This window comes from Aegilops tauschii, chromosome 6, assembly GCF_002575655.3.
Source record: "Aegilops tauschii subsp. strangulata cultivar AL8/78 chromosome 6, Aet v6.0, whole genome shotgun sequence".
Taxonomy (NCBI): Eukaryota; Viridiplantae; Streptophyta; class Magnoliopsida; order Poales; family Poaceae; genus Aegilops; species Aegilops tauschii.
In genome coordinates, this window is record NC_053040.3 from 32050025 (window position 1) to 32073948 (window position 23924).

The 23924-nt window shown below is 45.7% G+C and overlaps 1 long non-coding RNA gene across 4 annotated transcripts; it reads left to right on the forward strand.

Moving 5' to 3' along the window:
* Positions 1-21083: 21083 nt before the first annotated feature.
* On the forward strand, positions 21084-23390 carry LOC109779612 (uncharacterized). Of its 4 annotated transcripts, XR_005759164.3 has the most exons (5): positions 21084-21133; positions 21286-22194; positions 22303-22462; positions 22682-22752; positions 23122-23390. It is a non-coding gene; the product is annotated as an uncharacterized lncRNA (long non-coding RNA). The 4 variants fall into 4 exon arrangements; XR_012187050.1 differs by having other exon boundaries at positions 22682-23390; XR_012187051.1 differs by lacking the exons at positions 21084-21133; positions 21286-22194 and having other exon boundaries at positions 22201-22462.
* The last annotated feature ends 534 nt before the right edge of the window (positions 23391-23924 follow it).

Sequence of the window (23924 nt, forward strand, 5' to 3'; positions counted from 1 at the left end):
CCTTCCCCCTTCTCCTAGTTGGAATAGGAAAGGGGGGCCGAATCCTACTTGGAGTATGATTTCCCCCCTTGGCGCGCCTCCTCCCTTTGGCTGGCCTCCTCCTCCCTCCCCCCTTTATATACGTGGGAGGGGGGCACCCCAAAGACACACCAAAGTTTCTCTTAGCCGTGTGCGGTGCCCCCCCTCCACAGAAACACACATATCGTTGCGGTGCTTAGGCGAAGCCCTGCGCCGGTAACTTCATCATCACCATCACCACACCGTCGTGCTGATGAAACTCTCCGTCGGCCTCAGCTGGATCAAGAGTTCATGGGACGTCACCGAGCTGTATGTGTGCAGATCGCGGAGGTGCCGTGCGTTCGGTACTCGATTGGTTGGATCGCGAAGACGTTTGACTACATCAACCGCGTTACTAAACGCTTCCACTTTCGGTCTACGAGGGTACATGGACACACTCTCCCTGCTCGTCGCTATGCTTCTCCTAGATAGATCTTGCGTGATCGTAGGCAATTTTTTTGAAATACTACGTTACCCAACAGGACGTAGTTTTGGAACTCAAGGGATGCCATCGCAATCTTCTTCTCTTCTTCATAGTTGTGCAAGCGTAAGATTTTGTCAACCTTCAATGCCCATGCATGGTACTCTTCGGGGTCATTGTTTCCGTTGAACTTGGGCATGGTGAACTTTAGCTTGCCATAGCGTTGCTCTTCATTGTGTTGCCATAGCTTGCCATTCCGTTGAACCTACTAAGAAAAAATGCAACGACTTCTATCCCAAGTATGCTATATGTATGGTGTTCCTATGATATGATCCAAGATGATCAAGTATGACAATCTTAATGTATGATGATGCTATGGTTCTTGCTCATAAGATCTTTGCTTATCTTTCCCTTTTGCTTAAAAGCTTGTTTGGCTCTTTCTCTTTTGAGCTCTTTTCTCATGCAAAACTTAACGAACCAAGATAGCAATTGTGTATGCGATGGCAACTATGTGACACAAGAGATGAGACCAAGATATGCACCACTATGAATGGTATGTATGATCACTAATGTGCACAAGTCATGTTGCCGGCAATACTCAAAGGCTAGTCTCGATGGGTAAGTTACGCAAAATGGGCTATGGTGGTTATCAATGTAATGGCAAAGAGTAGACAAAGATGTCATCGAAGTTACTGCCGAGGGGTACTCGTGTGTACGCAAGGATGGATGTCGGTGAAGTTGTCAATGTCGATGACGAACCTCGTGGCGAAGATGAGCAGTGGTGATGTTGATGTTGAACCGTACCTATATAGCCAAAACACAATAGGACACGGTGACCACAACTCAAATTCACAAAGCAAAATGTGTCAAAATGGTGTCGGAGTGCGAAGCGAGTAAGCAATGGAGGTTGCGGAAAGCGGGTTGTTGTTTTGGGGTGCGTATGCGGAAGTGGTATGGGTAGTGGGGTGCGTATGCGGAAGTGGGGGTGGAACGGTCGTGGTGGCTGAACTGGGAGTTTTGAATTGGGGAAGAAAACAACAAAATCAAGCTAGAAAACGAAGAGGGGAGGCTCCGAAACTGTGATCAACGTGGCTGATGATACTAAGATGATGTAGGGTAGAACCCTATACGGCCGATCTTTCACGAAAGGAGCGGATCCCATGATGAACACGAAGAACACAAGGGGAAATCACAAGGAACACTACAAAAAAAGACACATCCGTGACATTTTGGGCCGAACGGAAATCTTTTCTGCCATACTTATGACACTTCCATGACGATAATTGTGAGAAAACCCGGTATCATCATAGATGTGGTGGGGTCCTACTTCTATGCTAAAAAATCATGACAGAAAATGGGCTTTTCATCCTGGGCGGGCCGAAGACACAGCTGCATGACATTCTTTGGGCCGTCCATGACGGAAAAAACCGTGGTAGAAGCGAGGGCACGGAAAATTTCCGGGAGTCCCCGGTTACGGTGGGTGGTCGGGGGCCGAGCGATGCGCGTTTCTCTCGTACGTACGCGCGTGTGTGCGAGGCGTTGGGCCCTAACTGAACCCGAGCGAGGCGTTGGGCTCTAACTGAACCCGAGCGATTGCACTGTAGGCTACGCGTTACTGAACCCGAGCGATCGATCGATGGCTGTTAACTGAACCCGAGCGAGGCATTGGGCTCTAACTGAACCCGAGCGATTGCACTGCAGGCTACGCGTTACTGCACCCGAGCGATCGATCGATGGCTGTTAACTGAACCCGATCGAGCGATTCCTTCGCTACTGCTGCTAATTGAAGCCGATCGATGCTGCCTCAAGATGAACAGTGAGCATTGCGCGCGCGCCGGGGGGGGGGGGGGGTTGGATGAACAGTTCCCGGTGGGGGTGGATGAACAGGACCCCGATCGTTCGAGCCGGTTGGGGCTGGATGAACAGGACCCCGTGGAGGGCAGGATGAACACGACCAGCCCGTGGAGGGCAGGATGAACAGTAGACGGTGGACGGCAGGATGAATAGTAGCCCATGGAGGGGTGGTTGAACAGGAGCCCGTGGAGAGGGCTGGTTGAAAAGTAGCCGGTGGAGTAGCGCGCGGTGGAGGCTGGATGAACAGGAGACCGTGAATGAACAGTCGCAGGTGGAGGCTGGAGGAGGTAGACAGTGGATGAACAGTAGCCCGTGGAGTCTGGAGGGGGTCGACGGTGGAGATGAACAGTATCCCGTGGAGTCCCGTTTTGCGGTACGCCACACTCCTCCCGATGAACAGGACTCCCGTTTTGACCGTAGCGCTCCAACACAAGTCCGTTTCCTCCGTTTTGCGGTACGCCACACCCATCCCGATCAACAGGACCCCTGTTTCGACCGTAGAAGGTACTTTTCCTCCGTTTTGTGGTACGCTAGACCCCTCCCGATGAACAGGATCCCGTTTTGAACGTGGCCGGTCGAACACAAGGCCGTTTCCTCCGTTTTGCGGTACGCCAGGCCTCGTTTCCATCGGCTGTTCCGTCCAAGCCGGTTGGCTCCCACGCGTTCCGTTTCCTCCCGATGACCACGACGCATTCCGTTGGCTCCCCATGAACACGACGACGACGATGTTTCTCCGTTCCGACCCAGCCATGTACACGAGCCCTGGCCATACGTACGCGCGAGTAGGCGTTCGAGACCCCACCCATATGTACGTACGCGGCCGTATTTACTTTCTTGCACCCTGGTCGCTGTACGTACGTGTACATGCTATGTGCGCGCCTCTACTACGACACGTGCGTGCCTCTACATCCACCAGTATGTACGTACACATTCGTCACCAGAATGACAACGCTACGTATGCTTCGACCAGGTGGGTCCCGACTGTCAGGCACTTCCTTGCCTGCGAAGATGTAGCTGGTGGGTCCCAGCAGTCAGGGGCGAATCGTTTTTTTTTGCCCGGACGCACTTCCTTGCATGTGAAGATGTAGCAGGTGGGTCCCAGCAGTCAGGGGGAAACATTTTTTTCATGAAATACGGTGGCCCGTCCGGTGGGTCCCCGCTGTCAGGTGGAGGAATAATTATTTTGCGCGTAATAAGGAGGCACTTCCTTGCTGTGGTCATGGACCCAGCTGTCAGCCTCTCCACGACAGTACTCTTCCTATGGAAGTCATTCCTTGACCACGTTGACCACGCCGCGCCGAGAGCACCAGGGCGGTGGACGACGGCGAGGCCTAGGAAGGGGACGACGCGGATCCGGGGACGACGCGGCAGTGGAAGCCCGCGCGAAGAGGAGTACGAGGGTTCACTCGTTCGGCTGCGGTGTGAGGCTGCGCCGCAGGGCCTGGCCAGCGGTGGGAATAGTAGGGGCGGTGAGGCCTCCGAGGCTGCCAGACGGCCACGGGAGGCAGGAGCATGCGACACGACCGGCGCTGCTTTGGGCAGCTAGAGCAACAAGACCAGAGGTTGAAGAAGCACTACGGCCGTTGGATGGACATCGTACGGTCACTAGAGCTAGAATCGTTCATATTGACTAAGTTGACAAAGCACTCCATCCCCGTCAACTTAGTAGGCCCACAAGTCAGCCTCCCACCAAGGTGGGTCCCAACCAGCAGGGGGAGTATTCATTTTTTTGTGCGTAATAAGGAGGCACTTCCGGTTGGTCCGAGCTGGCAGCGGGGGGAATGTTTTTTTCGCGCAATACGGTGGCCCGTCCGGTGGGTCCCAGCTGTCAAGGGGCAAACGTTATTTTCGCGAAATACGGTGGCCTGTCCGGTGGGTCCCTGCTCTCGGGCGGAGGAATCATTATTTTCCGTGTAATAAGGAGGCACTTCCTTGCTGCCATCGTGGACCCAGCTGTCAGCATCTCCACGTATAGTCCACGTCCAATGGAAGCCGTTCCTTGACCACGTTGACCACGCCGCGCCGAGAGCACCAGGGAAGTGGATGACGGCGAGGCCTAGGAAAGGGACGACGTGGAGCCGGGGAAGACGCGGCAGTCAAAGCCCGCGCGCAGAGGAGTACGAGGGTTCATTGGTTCGGCTGCGATGTGAGGCTGCCGTCGCCGCGGAATAACAGGGGGTGTGGGTGAGTAGAGGGATGGCCTGGCCAGCGGTGGGAGTAGTAGGGGGCTGTGAGGCCTCCACGGCATCACAGCCGGCCACGGGAGGCAGGAGCACGCGGCACGACCGGCGCTCCTTTGGGCGGTTGGAGCAAGAAGACCAGAGGTTGAAGAAGCACTACTGCTGTTGGATGGACATCGTACGGTTACTGCAGCTAGAATCGTTCATATTGACGAAGTTGACAAAGCCCTTGGTACGCGTCAACTTAGTAGCCTACAGGTCAGCTTCCGAAACGGTGTGCCCCAGATGTCAGGGGGAGGAATCATTTTTTGGGCGGGTGAAGCTAGAATATCCGAGATTGAAGAAGCACGGCATCCGTTGGATGGACATCCAACGGCCACTGCTGTTAGAACCGTGTGTTGACTATAATAAGTTGACAAAGCCTTGCATATGCGTCAACTTCTTTTTTTAGGGGACGCGTCAACTTAGTAGGCCCACAAGTTTGTGGGAGAGAACTTATAGCCCATTTGTGATCTGTAAGAATGTTCAGCCCATTTTTGAATTCTAATGGAATTTACTACAGCCCATTTACATTTTGTTAAAAGTACAGCCCATTTTCTAGCTAGGACAACGAATAATAATTCAACCAACCATTCAAGACAGAATTCAATAAAAATTTCCCACATTTTCAAGGGATCCGAAATATTTTTATCCCGAAATTTCTAGTCAGATTAAATATAAGTTTGTATTACGTAAAAATCTAACGAAACATTGCGTGCGCAACAATTAAAAATTAAGATTTTCAAAATCCATAAATAATATTTTATAAACTAATTCCGTGCTTGGTGCATTTTTTATAGTTAGCGCCCAGTTTTTATAATTACATCCCATTTATTATTTTTGAAAGCCCATTTTCCTGTTAAGCCTAATGCATCCCTCCTAGGAAAGATTTGCAGCCCAGCGGGGCGGAGAATAACAAGTTAACCTTGCCTGGGTATTCCTCAAAAAACGTATAGCTGGGCTAGCCATTTTCATCTTGAAAAAAATTAATATTAGGGCTGGATATCTGTCGTGGGCTAGACGGGCCACAGCCCGTCCAGTTAATACCCTGCTCTCCTCTAAACAACAACGAAAACATCGCCAAGAAAAACTTTGCAGTGCTCATGCCTCAAAAACACAAATACTTCTCGAGTTGTTGGTCCCAGCTGTCGGCCGCACCTTGTGCAATTCTCTCATTTATTGACTACATAGGTTGACAATGGTGTGGGACCGTGATGTCAGGAAACCAGGAGGAAGCAAAAAAATATAGTTGTACATAATAAGGAGGCACTTGCTTACTTACGGCTATGGCCCTAGTGGGTCCCTATTGTCAACCAGTCAAAATAAAGTCATCTCCTGAATCCTCATGTTCATTGACCATGTTAAAAATGCTCGGCGCAACGGCGAGCGCAACAACTCGAAGGACGACGGAGAGGGCCTCGCGGGCCCTACGGATGGTCTGATACAGCGCCCACTGCTCATTCTAGAAGCCAGGATCATCGGACACCTATGAGCACCTTCGAGAGACTGAGACGGCATGAAACGTTAAGGCCGCGCTTGGAAGCTCTGGTTTATTTCACAATTGTATTAAGATACAACTGTAATTTACTCGTCATCGGAAACAACGCGTAAAATACAGGCGTAATGAAACCGAGGGCCCGAGGTCTGTAAGTAAAACCGGCGGGTTACGCGTGTAATTTGAGAGACCGGTGTATATTTTACTAGTCGAAATCGACCAACCAAGCGCTTCGCCCGAGACCATCTGCTTTTATTTACAAGCGTCAGTTTTACAAGCGGTTTTGGTTGGAAAATGATGATCCAATTACGACCTAAGATGATGAGTTGGTCGGAAGATCATATGGTTTCACGTCTAACCTACCCGACTTGTCGTATAGGCTATGAATGAAACATAAGACGATGAACTTCTTAAGCACGGAAACAATAGAAGAGGATGATCTTCCTAACAAGAAAATCACTGGCATTAGATCGACATGCAAAACAATACAGAGCATTATTCTCAGGAGGCACGGTGAACAGCTCGTGATGCCACATGCCACAACATTCCAAGCTCAACTTTGCAATCAAACACAAGGCCTGGCATTACATAGACAATATTCAGAACAAACTCTTAAAATATCTTACATAAGTCAACATTCATGTGACTATGCATCTTAGTAGAGTAAATATTTACTTCTGAACTAAAGACAGGAATAGGAAAAAACGATCGACGTTGCTCACAACAAAGGGCGTCCCACTCAAAAAATATCAAATGCATGTCTTCTGGCTAACATCAATCAGCAAAAATTGACAAGGTTTTCCAATTCCAATATATTAAACTAACGTCAACTTTGACAGGCTTTTCCCATTCAAAATATGTAATGCCTATGATTGTGGAACAGGCAGGGTTTGTCATCTGTTTCTCATCTGATAGTCCGGTGGTCAAGGTGATGACGAATGATTAGAGAACCATTCGGTGTATTGTGCATGATGAAGTATTATTATGGAGGACACAAACCATCTGAATATTTTGTGCAGTTCCACTAAAATCAAGCTGAGCATCCCTGTGGATTTCGTATTTATATGCTGCCAGAAAACAAAGACACATCAGCACACACATGAATATTGGCCCCAGTGTCAACCCACCAATCGGTGGACTAACAAACTGAAAGTACAGTAAATAGATTACCATACCCAGATGCCCTATCATTGTTGCTTAGAGTGACATTGACAGACTTGGAGTCCTGTCCTGGCTTCTTGGTACTTGTTTGGGCACTTGTTTCCCAGTGTTCCTCCGAACCACAAGTAAAGTAGCCATCTCTGCAGACTAGTCATGTCACCAGCGTCTACTAATACTCTGTAAAGCTTCTCAATCATTCCTTGTGTAATGTAGCGCAAACAGTGACTGCTTCTTTCTGCAAAGTGGTAAGACCAACTGGACCCACTAATGCAGCAGTTTGCCTTAGACACATTGGCTCATTTTGTGCAGTTCAACTAAAATCAAAGTCGGAATAAAACCGAGCTTTAATTTTGATATCCCTATAAGCAACAAAAGGTATAAGGGAAACAATTATTGAGAAATAACGGTTGATGACTTGTACTCCCAGAAGAAAAATATCTACTGATCTACCTTATCTTAATGGGAAACAAAGCAGGAGAGTAGCAATTCTCAATCAGTGTGATTCATTCATATTAACTGAGACATTATATTAACAATGCCTTGTTTCAACATGTATAAAGAACGACAAAGCAGAAAAGTATCATTCCTAAAACAATGCGACTGATTCATTTTAACAGAGACATTATCTTAACAATACCTTGGTTAAACATGTAGAAAGAACTACAAAGAAGGATAGTACCATTTGTAAAACACTGTAACTGATATATAATAACAGAGATATTATCTGAACAATACATTTCTTAAACATATACTCCGGCCGATCCCTAACAGAAATGGTACTCCCGCCGATCCCTAACAAGTGTTGTAGTTTTGAAGTAAGATTCAGTAGTTAATTATGAGGAAAGTCAGTACTGACCTTTCAAGATCAAGATTTGAAATAACTTGTGAGGAAGACCTCAGAGAGATCTCAACACATATATGGAAATCCGGTCTCATTTTGTGCAGTTCCACCAAAATTAAGCGAAGCAAAATGTCGCAATAGCAACAAGTTGAATAGATATCCCTGTTTTAACAGAGGCAAAAAAGGAATCAATTACTGTCCAATAAAGGAGGATGAAACATGCGGCCACAAAAATGGTAATCTCGCCAATCCCTAACAAGTGTTGCAGTTTTGAAATAAGATTCAGTAGTTAATTCTGAAAGCGGCATTGCTTAATTTTACCAGCGGCATTAGATTAACAAAAAGCATAAACAGTTCCAGGGGAGAGTGGGCGCAACAACAACATGTGCTTCCATCCACTTATAAATGGGGTGATGCAGAGTTTGTTGTAACAAAGCAACAAGCATAATGTCTGGGTTGGTCCCATTTTTGTTCACTACTTAATGGGAAAAGATGGCAATACAATAGCTTCAATTCAACATTTATTTAAAACAGTACCAATACAAGTAGCACAACATCTCAAAACACACTGCACGATCATGTGGATGAAGGCAAGTACCAACCTGTCATGATGCACACAAGATCACGTACGAATCTGCCTACGCGAATAGGAAATCCAATCTCGTTTTGTGCAATTACTCTGAAATCAAGTAAAGTTGCCGGTGAGACATTTAAGTTTGCTATAGCAACAAGTTGAATAGATATCCCTGATTTAACAGAGGCAAAAAGGAAACAATTACTGCCAATAAAGGAGGATGAAACATGCGGCCACAAAAAGAAGCATCTACCTTATCTTGATGGAAAACAAAGTATAGGACAGTAGCATTTCTAAAACGGTTGCATTGATTCATATTAACAGAGAAATTCTCTTAAAATAGTTCAGTAGTTAATTCTGAGAGTGGCATTTCTTAAAACACAATAGCTTCAATTCAACATTTATTTAAAACAGTACCAATACAAGTAGCACAACATCTCAAAACACACTGCACGATCATGTGGATGGGACATGGGACATGCCAGCACCATGTGCGTCCACACATATAAATGGGTGATGCAGAGTATGTAGCCAAGCAGCATATCTGCGTTGGTCCCATATTTGTTCTCTTTGAAACTTTTTCCGATGTGAGGGCAACAAATCTAGTCCTGCACAAACTACCCGACCCCCCAGTTTCTTTCCCTTTTCAACAAAGAGTTAGGTTCCTTATAGATGTGTGTACTGGGATACCCCCTTTTTCCCTTTTCGACCAACAAAGCGGCTGGATAGCTAGTCTATACTACTTTCCCTCCCTCCTTTCCTCATTGAACCACGTCCTAGATTCATGCTCCACCCCACCGCACCCTTCTTTCCTCTTTGAACCAAGAACTAGATTTGACTACAGAATCGAAAAATATCAGCATGCAGCTAGACCAATGACGGTTTCAAAGAAACTTATACCTTAGGGTCGTCGGGATGTGGCAGGCGTGCGGAGGGAGGTCGGATCTGCTCACACTACGTACGACAGCGAGGAAGAAGGGGTCGGTGGCCCTCCCGCACAGGCGCTGGGTGAAAGAGAAAAGCGTAGCCTGCAGTGGATTGCCTCACTCGCCGAAGGCGATAGAGTGAACGCTGCACCTCCTCCCCTTCCCGGTGCATCGGGATCCGGACGCCTCCTTCGCCAGCTGTCTGTGAGGGGGATGAGAGAGACAGAGGCCACAACGCAGTATTGTTTAGATCTGGTGAAGAGGGTGAGAGACAGTGAATATAGCAAACCCTAGCAAAGGAACGTTGAGCCTCCAGCGTGTATGTATATATGTAGTGCAGCGAGAGTGTGGAGAGTGCAAACCCTAGCGAACAAGCGCTGAGGCTCCAGCTTATATATATACTGTAGTACGTACTGAGCTCCGATGCCTTAACTGCACCTGCTTTTGGCTGTATGACAGGTGGGCCAGCCACATTTTGGGCCCACCTGTCATAAACCCAAAGGCAGGTGCACTAAAGTCAATGAAGTTGCGTCCATATAGTACTCGTGTATACGACTAATATATAGTGGAGTGGTTTTCTTATTCTCTCCATAACAATCGTTTTAAATTGTGTAAGTACGAAACGGAACTCTTTATTTAACGTACCAGTGAAGAAAACTACTACTCCCTCTGTTCCTAAATATTTGTCTTTCTAGAGATTTCAAGAAATGACTACATACGGAGCAAAATGAGTGAATCTACAATGTATAAAATGTCTATATACATTCGTATATGGTAGTCCATTGCAAACCACTTGAAAGACAAATATTTAGGAACAGAGGGAGTACTTCCGATGAACTAACGATCCACGCGTCCTGGTCGCACTTCCTGTCCTTCACGTGCGGTACACTACCCTCCCTTAAGTGAACAACCACACATGCGCCAAATTATCGATAATGTGTGAGAGTGTGTACAAATAAAGAATTTTAATTTCAATTATCGGAAAGGTTTGAGAGTATGTACAGTTTGCCCTCTCTAATAATTATGGTTTGTTGTGTTCGGCCTAAACTTGGTCAAACTTTACAAAGTTTGACTTCAGTCAAATCTAATATACGGAGTAAATAAAAATGGAGGGCTACTACGTCCATCCGGGTTTTCAGTCCACACCATTTTTTAATCAAAGTTAATAGCTCGACTAAGAAAATTACAGGGGACCTGGAGACAAAGTTGTGAGGAGGCTTAGAAATCAATACAAAACTTATGCTCTTAGTAACAACGCCGATCCTTCTTCGAGGAAACATTTGGTTCATAGCCAATTGTGTGATAAAATTGCACCAACGTGAAAGACGACTGCGTCTCCAACGCAACCAAGGTGAACTGACGAAGGATATCATCTTTGTGGGTAACAAGCAAAGAGCACTGATGGAAGACAACTTCTTTTTCATTGAAAATCCATTAGCTTCACCAGCCGACGCAACCATGAGGCGCAACCATGAGCATCGATAGGTCATCGTGGTGATGCATCATCCATTTGGCATCAAGTTTGGGTGAGGCACCTATGAAGTTTGACAAATCCTCACTGTGGTCTGTTTCTTCTCAGTAGTCAAGCTCAAGGAAGGAAGAACCACGTGGCAGAGGACAGTGAGGCGGAACAACAATGGCCATCCAATTTTGTGCAGTTCCACTAAAAGTGAGGAAGACATGCCCGGGTATGGAGATACGCATCGCTGTTTCCAAAAATATAAAAAGGGATATAGTGTTTCCAGGTGGGCGAGATGTCGCTTAGGTGGGCGGGTGGGATCTGCCCACATGACGGCAACGAACAAGGGCGCGGAGGACCTTCGTCCGTGCCAGCGCCGACTCCGAGAGGATGGTGCGCATCGGTTTCCTCCATCGCAGACGGCGACAACATCAACGCTGCACCTCCTCACCTCCCGCAGCGGACGGGATTCGGCCGAATCTGTGACCACCGGTGAGGAGAGAGATAGTGTGGACACTGTCATCTTGTTTTGATATGGAGAGGGTGAGAGAGCGAGACGCGAGAAACTCTATCAAACAAGAGGCTATAATGAAGTAAAACAATCTCTCCATAGCAGTGGTTTTAAATAGAATACGCGCGTTCCCGGAAAAAAGAAACGAAAACTGGCGGACAATTTTATAACGTACCAAGAAAGAAAACTCGATCAAAAACACGCCCCCGCTTCCAGGTTTACGTAAAATTCCATTTCCATCTCCATCTCCAATCATATTTGTCCAACTAGCACATTATTTACGTTGTTAATTATATACGCGGCAATATTAACGTACATCATCTCTTGTTTGCGGGCGTCCGGACCGCTGCCACGGCCGCTCCTGACCAACCCGAACCCTCTTCATCACCCGCGCGTGCTTCCCGCCCGAAACGGTCAGTGCCGCATTCATGCCCGGCCAGAGCGGACGCGACCTCTCACTGGCGCCGGCATTGAAGCGGCGCGCCGGCCGAGAGAGCGTCATCTGCGCCGCTTCCTGGTGCACGCGACTGCTCCGCGTTCAAAGGTCGCAATAGCCAGCCACAACATGCATGTAAAAAGTTCTTGGAAGTACGTGCTACAGCTAGCTGTCCTCCAAGTCGTCAATCTCTTCCAGTAGTACTAGTACTCCATGGCGCGATCCAGTAGTACTAGTAATAGCCAGCCACAACATGCATGTAAAAAGTTCTTGGGAGTTCTTGGGAAGTTATCGTATACTGGGTTTGCAGTGAGTGGCATGCCGAGCGACCGTGTGGGGTCGAGCCGTGGAGGAGGGTGAGACACGAACGCGACAGACGTGATTTAAACGTTGGTTTTTCTCGATGGCGCGATCCAACGAAACGAAACATTGGTTTCTCTCCGTTTCCTTTTTTTCTCCGGAAAAACGGAATCTTTCCACTCCATTTTCATTCCTACTCCAAGGTTGCCCCGTTACAACATTCCATCAAATACAAAGGAAAACTAACACGCATGCTGATGCATCTCAATGATTCACAGATCATAGCCAATATTTACTTCACAACTAAAGACAAAAGTTGTGAGAGCGTGTATGAAAGAAAAACTACTGATGGGGTCACTATGACTCAAACCCTAAACCCTAAACAGGATTTAATTTCCTGGCCAGGTAGAACCCGTCGAAGGAAAGACGGCTGGCACCCTCGGATCATACGATGCTTTTGTGCAGTTCCACTAAAATCGAGCTGAGCATCCCTGATGGCAAAGATATTGAAGAAGTGACATAAACTCATCACAAGTAGAAGCCAGTAGAAGTAGAGAAAGATTGACATGGAGATGGAGCTACGTGGGAAGCTGCGGCAGTGGAGCAAGCCGGCTCCAAAAGGAAGATGGACTACCTGGGACGTCGGGCTGTAGCTAGAAGGGCGGTTGGGACGCGGCATCGGCCCATACTGCGGTGACCTCCGATTGGGACGCACCGACTGTGGATTTTCTCCCTCGCCGATGTGGACCGCGTCTACGCAGAACATTGTTCCCTTCCCCCAGCTGCGGGATCAGGCCGGATATGTGACCAGCGGTGTGGCCACCGTCGTTCGATGCTTGTGAAGAGAGCAACCCAAGCAAGCAGGCTTGTAGCTTAGGCTCCTGCTAGTGTATATATAGTGGTTTTATTTTTCTCTCCATATCAACCATTTTATATTGCGTACGTGTCATTGAAGAGTGAAATGATGGTTGCTTCTTCCGACTAACTTACTGTGTGATTTGACTGCTCCTTTAGTGGCCCCTAGACGTACTCCCCCTACGTGTATGCAACAGTCACATGTACACATGGACGCAAAAACGCGCGCGACGCCCTAATGCATGCATGTCCGAGCACACGACGGAACACATACGGTCACGCTCAAGTGCTCAACCTACACTTGCATGCACACACATACTCAGCCAGGGTGAGCTAGTGACCGTATAAACACCGGAAAATGTATATATTGAGCGCAATCAGCTTATTATGAAGTCCACTGACCATATTTTTACAAATATACAGTGACAGACAGTGTATTTATCTCGTTTGAAATTAAGCCATATTAACCGGAGAGGAGGCAGTATGGACTAGCATTACTTTGATGTGTCCCGTCAACTTGTCGAACGAGGAGAAGCTTGTAGGACGGGAGAAGCTTGCGCGCCATGGCTCGCAGGACAAGGAGAAACTTTTGACTAATGCAAGCTGTCCTTCGCTCAGGCGGTGGACGTGCAATAGTTAATTCGGTGTCAGATTGCCAGAAGCATACACTATACTAGTACTAATATTGTTGCACTTCCCGAAGAGGCGAACAGCCAAGCGCAAAGTTTACTAGTACTACTACTATAGTCTATAGAGGTACTATACTAGAACTAGGAACCGGATGGAGGAGCGTCTGCACTCTTATTATATTTTTAAAATGTGATAAAGCAATCTTCAACACATTTGGTTCTCTTCGAGGGTTCTCGCATGTGATAATGGAAGTTGATTGCATGGAACACTCGCCACAATTCTCGCTTAATTCTGGCTCATATCCTGTTACAATTAGGAGCGCTCGGTAATATTTCCTCTCTTTTTTGTTATTCAGCATGTAAACAGGCCAGCAAACCTTGCGGCGCATCTTTGTGCGAACCGTGCTTGCTGCACTTTGAATGTGGCCGAGAGCTGGCTTGATGAAACACCTCGCTTCCTACTTCTTTTTTTGCGGGGTACCTCGCTTCCTAGTGACCAGTGTCTTGGCTGGTCGTCCTAAGAATGCTTATATATGAATAAAGCTCTCTCATTTACCCGCAAAAAAGATTAAGCCATATTAACCGAAAAGGAGGTACTATGGACTAGCACTACTTGTTGGTGTGTCCCATCAACTCGCAGAACGAGGAGAAGCTTGCAGGACAAGGTGAAGCTCGCTTACACCTTTTGACTAATGCAACGTACCTCGCCCAGGCGGTGGGCATGCATCAGTTCATTTGGTGTCAGATTGCCAGAGGCATACACTGTTGTACCGAACATGCGGAGTACCATCATTGTTCGACTTCACGAAGAGGCGAAGAGCCAAGTGCAAGGTTTAGTAGTACGAGTAGCACTACTACTAGAACCGCATGGTGGAGCCTCTGTACTCTTATTTTTTTAATCTTTGATAAAGTACACATTTATTCCGGAGAAGGGGGGAAACCGGCAGCCCAACATGTAATGATGATATCGATCAACCATGCTCGAATATATCTTGGCCTCCGTGCGAGCCCGTCTGTGTGTTCTCGCTCCTCGTCTCTCTTAAGGAACGGCGGATTGGCCATTTTGTCGTCAATTGAGATCGGTTTGCTCACACTCCGATCCCACATGTCAGTGATATGCCAAGACGAGGTGCGTTGACCGACTGGCCATACGCGTACTTGGTTTTGCACCTTCATACTACTCCTCCCTCCCTCACAGTTTACAGGGCGTGCTTCATTATGATGCATTTCTCTCAATGCATTTCCACCACCAGAGAGACTTTACACGCGTTTGGTTTAATGCTCAATTAATTAGGGCGTGGTAACCGTAATTTTCTCTCGATGTAGTACTACGGAGTGGAGTACGTGCATGCATGTGTCTACCCGGGGTGGAAGCACTGCATGCATGTGTGTACGCATTATTTCCTCTAGTAATAGACGCCGTACTATAACTACCAATGCTATTTTTCAGGCCGACCGCTAGTCGCCTTGGTCCCAGAGATTTTCTCTTTTTCTGAAGCGCGCTCTATAAACAGTGACGGATGGAGTAGTATGAGCGGATTCAAAGAAGAGCGTATTGATGGTTGCTTCTTCCAAGCAACTTACAGTGGGAAAGGTGGGGCTTATGATTTGACTGCTCATTACTCACTATTAATGCGGCGCAACGACCGGTCTGAGTCTCCCATGCGGCTGTGCACTACCCCCTCGGTTCTTAAATATACTCCGGAGTATTTGTCTTTCTAGAGATTTCAACGAGTGACTACTCAAATATTTGTCTTTTTAGAGATTCAAATGGACTACTACATACGGATGTATATAGACATACTTTAGAGTGTAGATTCACTCATTTTGCTCCGTATGTAGTCACTTGTTGAAATCTCTAGAAAGGCAAATATTTAGGAACGGAGGGAGTACACATACGAAGCAAAATGAGTGAATCTACACTCTAAAATATGCCCATTTGAAATTTGTAAAAAGAAAAATATTTAGGAACGAAGGAGTATAATTTCTTGCATGGGACATGGACCCGGATGCCGAAGAGGCTTCTGGCAATGCTATCAAGCTTCCAGCATTTGTTTACATAATTGACGTACTATGCAAGTAATTTTCCAGCGACATGAAATTGTACAATGGTGTGAGCTTTCAGCTTTTGTTTCATGTGTCTTGCCATGGATGCTCTTTCGGAAGCAATAAAATACTAACTGCCTTGCGAATCAGAACTAATATTTACATCACAACTGAAGACAAAGTTGTGAGAAGGTGTTAAATTAAAATTGATCCATGCTTTCATTGGCAGCAACGTCCCCCCCCCCCCAGCTCTGTCTAAATCAACAAGGCATTTTGGGAAAAAATAGCTATCTGGAGCATGCAACATTCCAATCATTTTGTGCAGTTCCACTAAAATAGAGCTGAGCGTCCCTGTTCCAAAGATATTAAGTGCGATTACGATAATAGAGGACTGCTGATGAAACAATAAACACACAAATAGAAGCCGGTCACCTTTGAAGTCTCTCTTAAGACTAACTAGTTGGAGAAGATTAGTCTCGGAGTTGGATGAGGAGGATAGAGCAAAACCAATCTCCCTTTGTGCAGTCGCAATGAAATGTAGAGACGTTGCCCGTGTGACATTTTGGCAGAACTGCACAAAACACTCTTAAGAAAAAAGTGATTTGTGCAGTTAACCAAAAGGTCGCAATAGCAACGAGGTGAAATGGATAGCCCTGTTTGCAAAAAAGAGGTAGAAAGGAAACAATTACTGGCCAATAACAGTTGATGACACATGTGGCGACAAAAAAGAAGCATATTCCTTGTCCTAAGGGAAGATAACAATACGGTTGTGTTTGTCTAAAACGGTGTGAGGACGAGATTGCAATATGGAAAGTACGCCGGACGAGCTACGTTTTGGGCAAAGAACTATGGAAGATCCACATGCAGCGACGTGGGAAGACGGGCAGTGGAGCAAGGCCGGAGGGGATACCTGGAGGTCATCGGGATGTAACTAGGTGAGCGGCGGCGAGCGGAATCTGCCCATACTGCGGCAGCGAGCAGGTGGCGTAGGCCCTACCACGCCGGAGCTAGGTCAGAGAGAATGGCGTGTGCCGCAGATCAGGACGTGCTGCCTCGGCGTCGTCGAACGGAGAAGCGATGCACGTCCTCCCTTTCCGCCGGCGGACGAGATGCGGCCGGATCAGTGACCAATGGAGAGAGAGAGAGAGAGAGAGGCTACCGCAGCCTTGTGTGAAATACTCTGAAGAGAGACAAACCAGGCAGGCAGGCTCCATTGCATATAGTGGAGCGGACTACCTTTTTCTCCATAAAAATCGTTTTATATTCTGTGTACATGCCATTGAGCGATATAACTTTATTTAAAAATAACGCGCCAACGCATCAAGTCGAACTTTGTTTCGTGCACGCGTGGTACACGACCTCCGTAGGTAAACAACCGCTACACGCGTTCAAATTAGCACGTGGGCTACCATTTCGTACAGAAATGAGCTCCACCCTGTACCCGCGCGGGTGTGGCTGGGAACGAAGCGTGAGTACGTGCACGGTGCACCTATTCTCTTCTTGTATACGTACACCACCTACGTGGGGTTGTGTGAGAGAGATACAAACGTAGAGAGATATAGTGTGTGGGTTCGTGAGAGTTTTTTTTGGGGGGGGGAGGGGAGGGTGGGGTCAATGAAAAAATATAACATATGCAATGTGTGTGAAATAGAGTCCTGGATATATCATATATATAGAGGGGGCGATCCACGAGAAGAGAGTGGAGGTATCATCGGCTTGAGGTGTCCATAGAATCGAAGAGAGGGATGATGTGTGTGTGTGTGCGCGCACGTGATCGATAAAGAGTGCCATCGAATTTGTGTGTGCCCACGTCAAAGATATAGAGTGGCTGGCCTACTGGAACGTGAGGGGACATGTGCAGTTTGTCTCTGTGGCATGGATACCTACCTACAGCGCTCGACTATCGGTGTGTGGTGGGGGAAGGGAGGCCTAATTAACTATAGAGGTACAATGGCTGGTATATGTGTGGAGGAGGAGAGAGGCCTACCTCATGTATTAAGGGAGATCGATCTACCTCATGTATTAAGGGAGATCGATCGTCATCCATGCATATGTGTAGGAGAGGAATAAGGTTGGGAGAGAGACAGAGCTAGAGTGTTGGAGGGGGTGGTAGTGGAGTTGCTTCTAACAAATGGTGGGATAGGCTTGCTAGACAACCGGAGGGCACGCCTGCAATATCAATAAGAGCGGGAATGGCTGCATGTCTGTGCACGAGTGTGAGAGAGACGGGTCGGGAGGAATGCACGAATGATGGGGGGCGATATGGATGTGGTAAGCAGACATAACTACATAGGAAGATCAATCGTCCTTTGTCAGAGAAAGGAGAGACATAACTTGTGAGGTACGTGGATCGATGGGGGGATAGTTAAAGTCGACATAGGTATATGTTGGGAGATCGATCGATACATGCATGTGTGTGTTAGAAGCAAATGAGGCACGGGGAGAAGGATAGAGAGAAAGGGATGCATCTAGGAGGTGGTGTGAGAGTCATACTATATCGAGGGGGGAGAAGTGTGCGAGTACGAGATCGATGAAAAGAGTGGTGGGAGTGAGGCATGGACGGTGATAAGAGAAGAGGGGAAGCTTGTGTTTTTTGCTAGGCACACCTGGCTAGAGAGGCATATCGATCGATGTGTGCCGTAAAGAAGGAGCTGGGGGCCTACACACACCATGGGTGAACGACCTAAAGTGAAAAGACGAATTTGCGCGATGGAGCTAGAGAATGCTGAGGGAGGGTTAGAGGGATGCGGGCGTCTGCATGCACGAGAGAAAGTTAGTGCTAGCTAGCTACAAAGATAAGAGGAATGTGTGGGTGTAAAAGACGAATAGAGATCATACTTCATTATAAAAAGCGAATTCGGATATTTGAAGAATTTGTCATAGTGTTTTAAACCGACGCATGTGTGAATATATATAACGGTGGTACACATGGTGTGGTTATGAACATGTTATACTACATATAATATATTTTATCTCTACTCTTATAAAAAAACGGAGTTGTTGATGATGGTGCCATCCTGCAATATAGGCCGTCCGATTTATATCTGACGGATAGGAAGGAAACTATGGCAATTTTGAAAAAAGATACCCACACCCCTCTCCATATTTGCAAATTAGGCCTCCCCTTGATCATGTTGATGTTCTGTGGAACGCATGGGCATCTTGCTAGTACTACGTATAACATATAGAACATTGATCATAATTTGGGCTAATGTGTGGCTTTTGCAGCTCAGGTCTAAATACTTGTCATAATGTAGGGGGCGGGGCACTATACTATGTGTGATAAAGACGGTGTACACGTACGGTACATGGTTTAGATTATGAATATCTCTACTCGTAATGGAGCAGTTGGTAGTCTCCGCCGGTCAATTTTCGTCCCACCAGAGACGGTTAATTTTCGTCCTCCATCCCACCTCCCGCTACCCAGCGATCCCTCCCTTCCTCCCTCGAGACCGACCAAAAAAAGGGCAGGCTACCACGAGGCCCGTTGTGAAACACTACGGTTCAGCGACAGAAAATCGTCCTAAAAAAATCTACGGCGGTTAACCTATGAAAATTAGCCAGGCCCTCATGCCCTCGCATCCCCTCGCACGCATGAAAAAAAAACAGCGAAAATAATCCCCGAGAGAAAGTCCAATCGCGTCCCGCAATTCCTAGCCGCTGCTGGCCTCCCCTACCCGTGTCGCAGATGCACACTATCCTCTTCTCCTCCCTCCCGTCAGCAACCTGCCTCCACTCCGCGAGGCAGATCGATCGAGAACCATGGCCGGGGTCGCCACCGTGCCTCGCCGCGCAGCGCATCGGGTATCCACCTCCCCTCCCCCATCTTCCTCCTTCAAATTTTGGCAGCAACGACCGTGAGTGTGGCTGCTCCTCGTCTGTGCTCCGGCAGACGTCCCCTACCCACCCCCCTCCGCTGACAGTGGCCAGAACGAGGTGGGTTCAACCGGCAGAGCCCCGGGCGAGATCGCGTGCGAGTGGACGGAGCAGGCGCTCATGGTCGTGGTGAACCATGGGCGCAGTCGGAGCAGAGAGTCGGGGCGTCGGAGATGAGGAGAACGGCGTAGGTACAGGTGGATGTCAGCAACCTGCCCCCTACGACGGCGGACAAGGAGGAGGTCGGGGGTTACAGGTACAGGTGGATGTCAGCAACCTGCCCCCTACGACGTCGATGGTGAGCACCCAATATGTGAGCGCCACGCGCAGATGTTCCTCTTAGCTTGCTACCTTTCACTGCTGCCCTAGTTTCCCCCTACAACTCAGTCAGGCCTCAAGCTACTCCCTAATTTTTGTAATTTGCATTATGGTATATTCTGAATTCTTGTTTGATTATAATGAAAGAAGTGGCATAGGATCTGCAATTGTGTAGGGGTAAAGTTTAGTGATATTGGTGTTTCTTTTCAAGATTTTCTTTTTTTTGGCAGTACAAACTTCTCAAGCAAAGACGTGTGATCCATTTATTTGAGTTGTAGGTTGTAATCTATCTATTTGATCTATTTAGTGATATTTCACGTCGACTGATTGTAGGTACTTTGATGTTAGAAGGGATACTTGCCCCTTTGGCGGATGATGTTTTTACAAGGTATACATGATCTCGTTTCAGATTCAAATCTATCATCACATATACTTCTTATATAATGTGTGAATTCTCAACTGAAACTTGACCGGTGCCTAGAGTGATATTTTGCCTGCTGTTACCTTCTCATACTTAATGTGCAGCAGTAGTTCTCAATGAAGCCTAATTAAAATACTAAAGGCAGTAAAAACATAACTGCTGATGATAAGCCATGCAAATAATTCGCCATAGTTTGAACTAGCACCTCTAAATAATATTGTAAGTTTTCTGCAATCAGTGCTAGCTTAGGTGATGTGGAACGTTAAGAGTAGCTGATTGGTATGTTCATCAAAGCCATGCTTTGTAAAATAGGGACTATCAGATGGCCTTGGAATATAACCATTGTAATTTGACTCATGTAATGAACTGTGCAAAATAACATATATGGTGGTTATCTTCTCCTTTCTTTCAGTATTCATTTGTCTATTTTCCTACGCTCTTTGCTTCTTTGGTTTGACTCGTGCAGTACTGTATGTTCTCCAGCATGCCTACACCGATGGGCATTTGGAGGAGCCGGCAACGGTGGCAGTGCTTCATTTTCATGCCGACAATGGAAGTATGGACCAGCAAGAAATATCGAGTTGGTACTCTCTATTAGTCTCCTCTATATAATGTATAACCTCTGCTTGCTTCTCATAGAACATTCTGATGTATAAACCTCTGCTTGCTCTCTGATAGAAAATTCCGTTCGAACATGCAGATTGGCATACTTGGTGAGAAGGTTACAACTGTAGGTAAGGCATCAAACTATATGTCTCAAATTAAGGTTTGTTTTTGGTTAGATGCAATTCTTTCAATAACATTCTTCTATATATAAACTGAGGTTGCAATTATCTGACCATGTATTTTTGAATTTTGTTTTCCATTGAACATTCAAAACATCCAGAAGGAAGCAGTTGAGTAGAAAAGCACTTAGGGAATGATGTCGATCTTGCACATTCAGCTTTATGTATGTAGTCTCACTCTCATCTTATTTAATTTATTTATATCAGTTGAATAAAGAAATATAGCCTCTTAGGATCTAAATCAGCAATTGTAAAATTGATCGATACTTGTGCTCGCTCACAGCAGATGTTAATTTTTTTATTTTACAGTACATTTGGATGTCGGAGTTCATTGCAATACCACATAAGCATCATTTGAAAGCTTGATTTTGTCATTGAATTTAATGTATTTGTCCTTATAATATTTTCACCGACACTGGCCTTTTACCTACTCCTATTAATATATAGTAGCAAACAAGTCCTTGACTCCTTCAGGAGTATTCAGTAAGACTAAAAAGCTGAAAAAGATATTAATGCCTTCAGGTAATTGTTTCTTCGTGTACCATATATGGTAGTTTGGTAAAAAAGAAAAAGAAAACAATGGAGCAAGTTAAAATATAATATGTTTATCAAAAAGGCAGAAGGTAATCGATGAGCAAACATATTACATTCTAATATTTTTCTTTTCTTTTCTTGATATGTTATTTCCTTTGCTGATCCTTCCCTTCTTCATATGAACAGGCCCCCAGCTAGATTGACGAGAAAGTTCATTTTGCACATGGTCTTTTCTGGTTTTATCCTTGTAGCAAGAAGTACATTTTTATAACAATATCAGCTTTGCTTTGGTGTGTGCAATGATTTCATTCAGATACAAGACCTTTTGGAAATTGTGGTTTTCTTTTGTATTTTTGTCCTAATATGTTCTGTTGCTGGATTGAATTACTCTCTCAGCATTTTTATTTTGACATATTATAATGCTCAGTTTGTTTACAGGCTGCTGAATACTGTCGGAGGAAGGAATCAGTGCTAAGGTAACTTCTTTTCTAAAATATATTCTCAGTGTAACTATCGATATGATTTTACTCTACATGGTACATGCCATGAATACTAACTTATTTTCTACTGATATGTTTTAACAGGTGATCAACCTTCGATCAGTTAGGCCACTGGATAGAGCTGCGATAAAAGCATATGTTACGAAAATAAATAGGTTGGTGATTCTTGAAGAAGGCTCCCCCCAACATCGTGTTGGTGCTGAGATATGGTTTTCTCTCTCTCTCCACACACACATCATGTCAGGTTTGAGCAGGCCAACCCTCTTCCAATTATTCATTCGAATTATTGTACAGAATCTACAATTATAAGAAAGAAGAATTTGATAAATTAGAGAGAGATATGCTTTCATAAATTGCTCACCCTTGAAGGTTACAAATTCATGTGTTGGGTTCGAAGGATGAAGTAAATCCCAAGTCACATGTTAATATATCTTGATGCACATTTGTATTTACTTTGCTTCAGGTTCGCATGCAGTGACGGAGATTTCATCGGCTCGCCTCCATTTTCTTGGTGAACCCACATTTCCCTCTAAGGTTTGTGTTTTCCCCTTTTGATAGTATTTTTTATTTTCTTGCTCGAGCCACAGATTCTACTTCTGCATATTGTTTACTTTATCCTCGCTGCATCGGCCTTGCATATGGCCATTGGGTACTGATCGCCTCCATGTCTTTGGTGAGCCCCCATAGCTCTAGGTCTTTTGATTTTGTTTAGTTTGTTAGATTTATGAAGAGCTCTTCTATTCCAAATTGAGAAACCTATGCTTCTTTCCTATGTTGGTCCAAGAGGCCATTTGTTTGATACCAGTTTGATATCAGCAAAGTTTTTAGCCAAAACTGCTTTTGATTCGGTTCAGTTTGTGTTGTAGATATTTGATCGGTAATTTTGTATCTTTACGTGCCCAGGTACATTCTGAAGGAGAAGATTGCTGGTCGAGAAGGCCATTTATCTGATATTAGTTTATTGAAGAAATTGCCATGATGTATTTTCGGTACATTAGGATTTTTTGTAGTCGCATTGTTCTGATAGGAAGATACCATTGCTACCAGGTCAACAATCTCCCCTTCAATAATATTTGATTTACATTTTGTATGCCATTCATCGAGTCAATGTGGATTACAATGACCACTTGTATGTTTTGATTGCAGTACTTCTCTATGCTATTTCACTATTTTGGGCTCATGTTCTTTTCATTGTGATGTAGTAATAAGTGAAATAAATTGAGTCTAATTCTTTGTGCGGACATAGGCATTTCAAAGAAATATATGGCTTGTTTTATTTTTGGCCCTTTCTTCCCAGCCACTGGATATGCACTTAAGTTCCCCAACCAGAAGCATCTCCCTATCCATGTAACCAATAATATTTTGGAAGTAGAATGTACTCAGGATCATCATGGAAAATTTTGTTTTTCTGAAAACCATGTCCCACTGTACATGGCACGAGAGTTTGAGCAGAAACCTGGGGTTAGCTCCTTGCCTATTCCAGGAATTGTGCACTCGAACTATTTGAGCAGGGTTTTTTCTGTATTTTGGATAGCATCTTGCAGCCAACATTTCTGAATTCCAGCATTGGTATCATTAAGCATTTTAGTTCTACCCCATATGGATATTAGTTAACTTTATGTTCTTATGACGTAAGTACATGCGAATTGTTCCCTTCCTTCTGGAATCAAATCTTTTCGGATGTCCGAAAGCACTTATGGTGGATC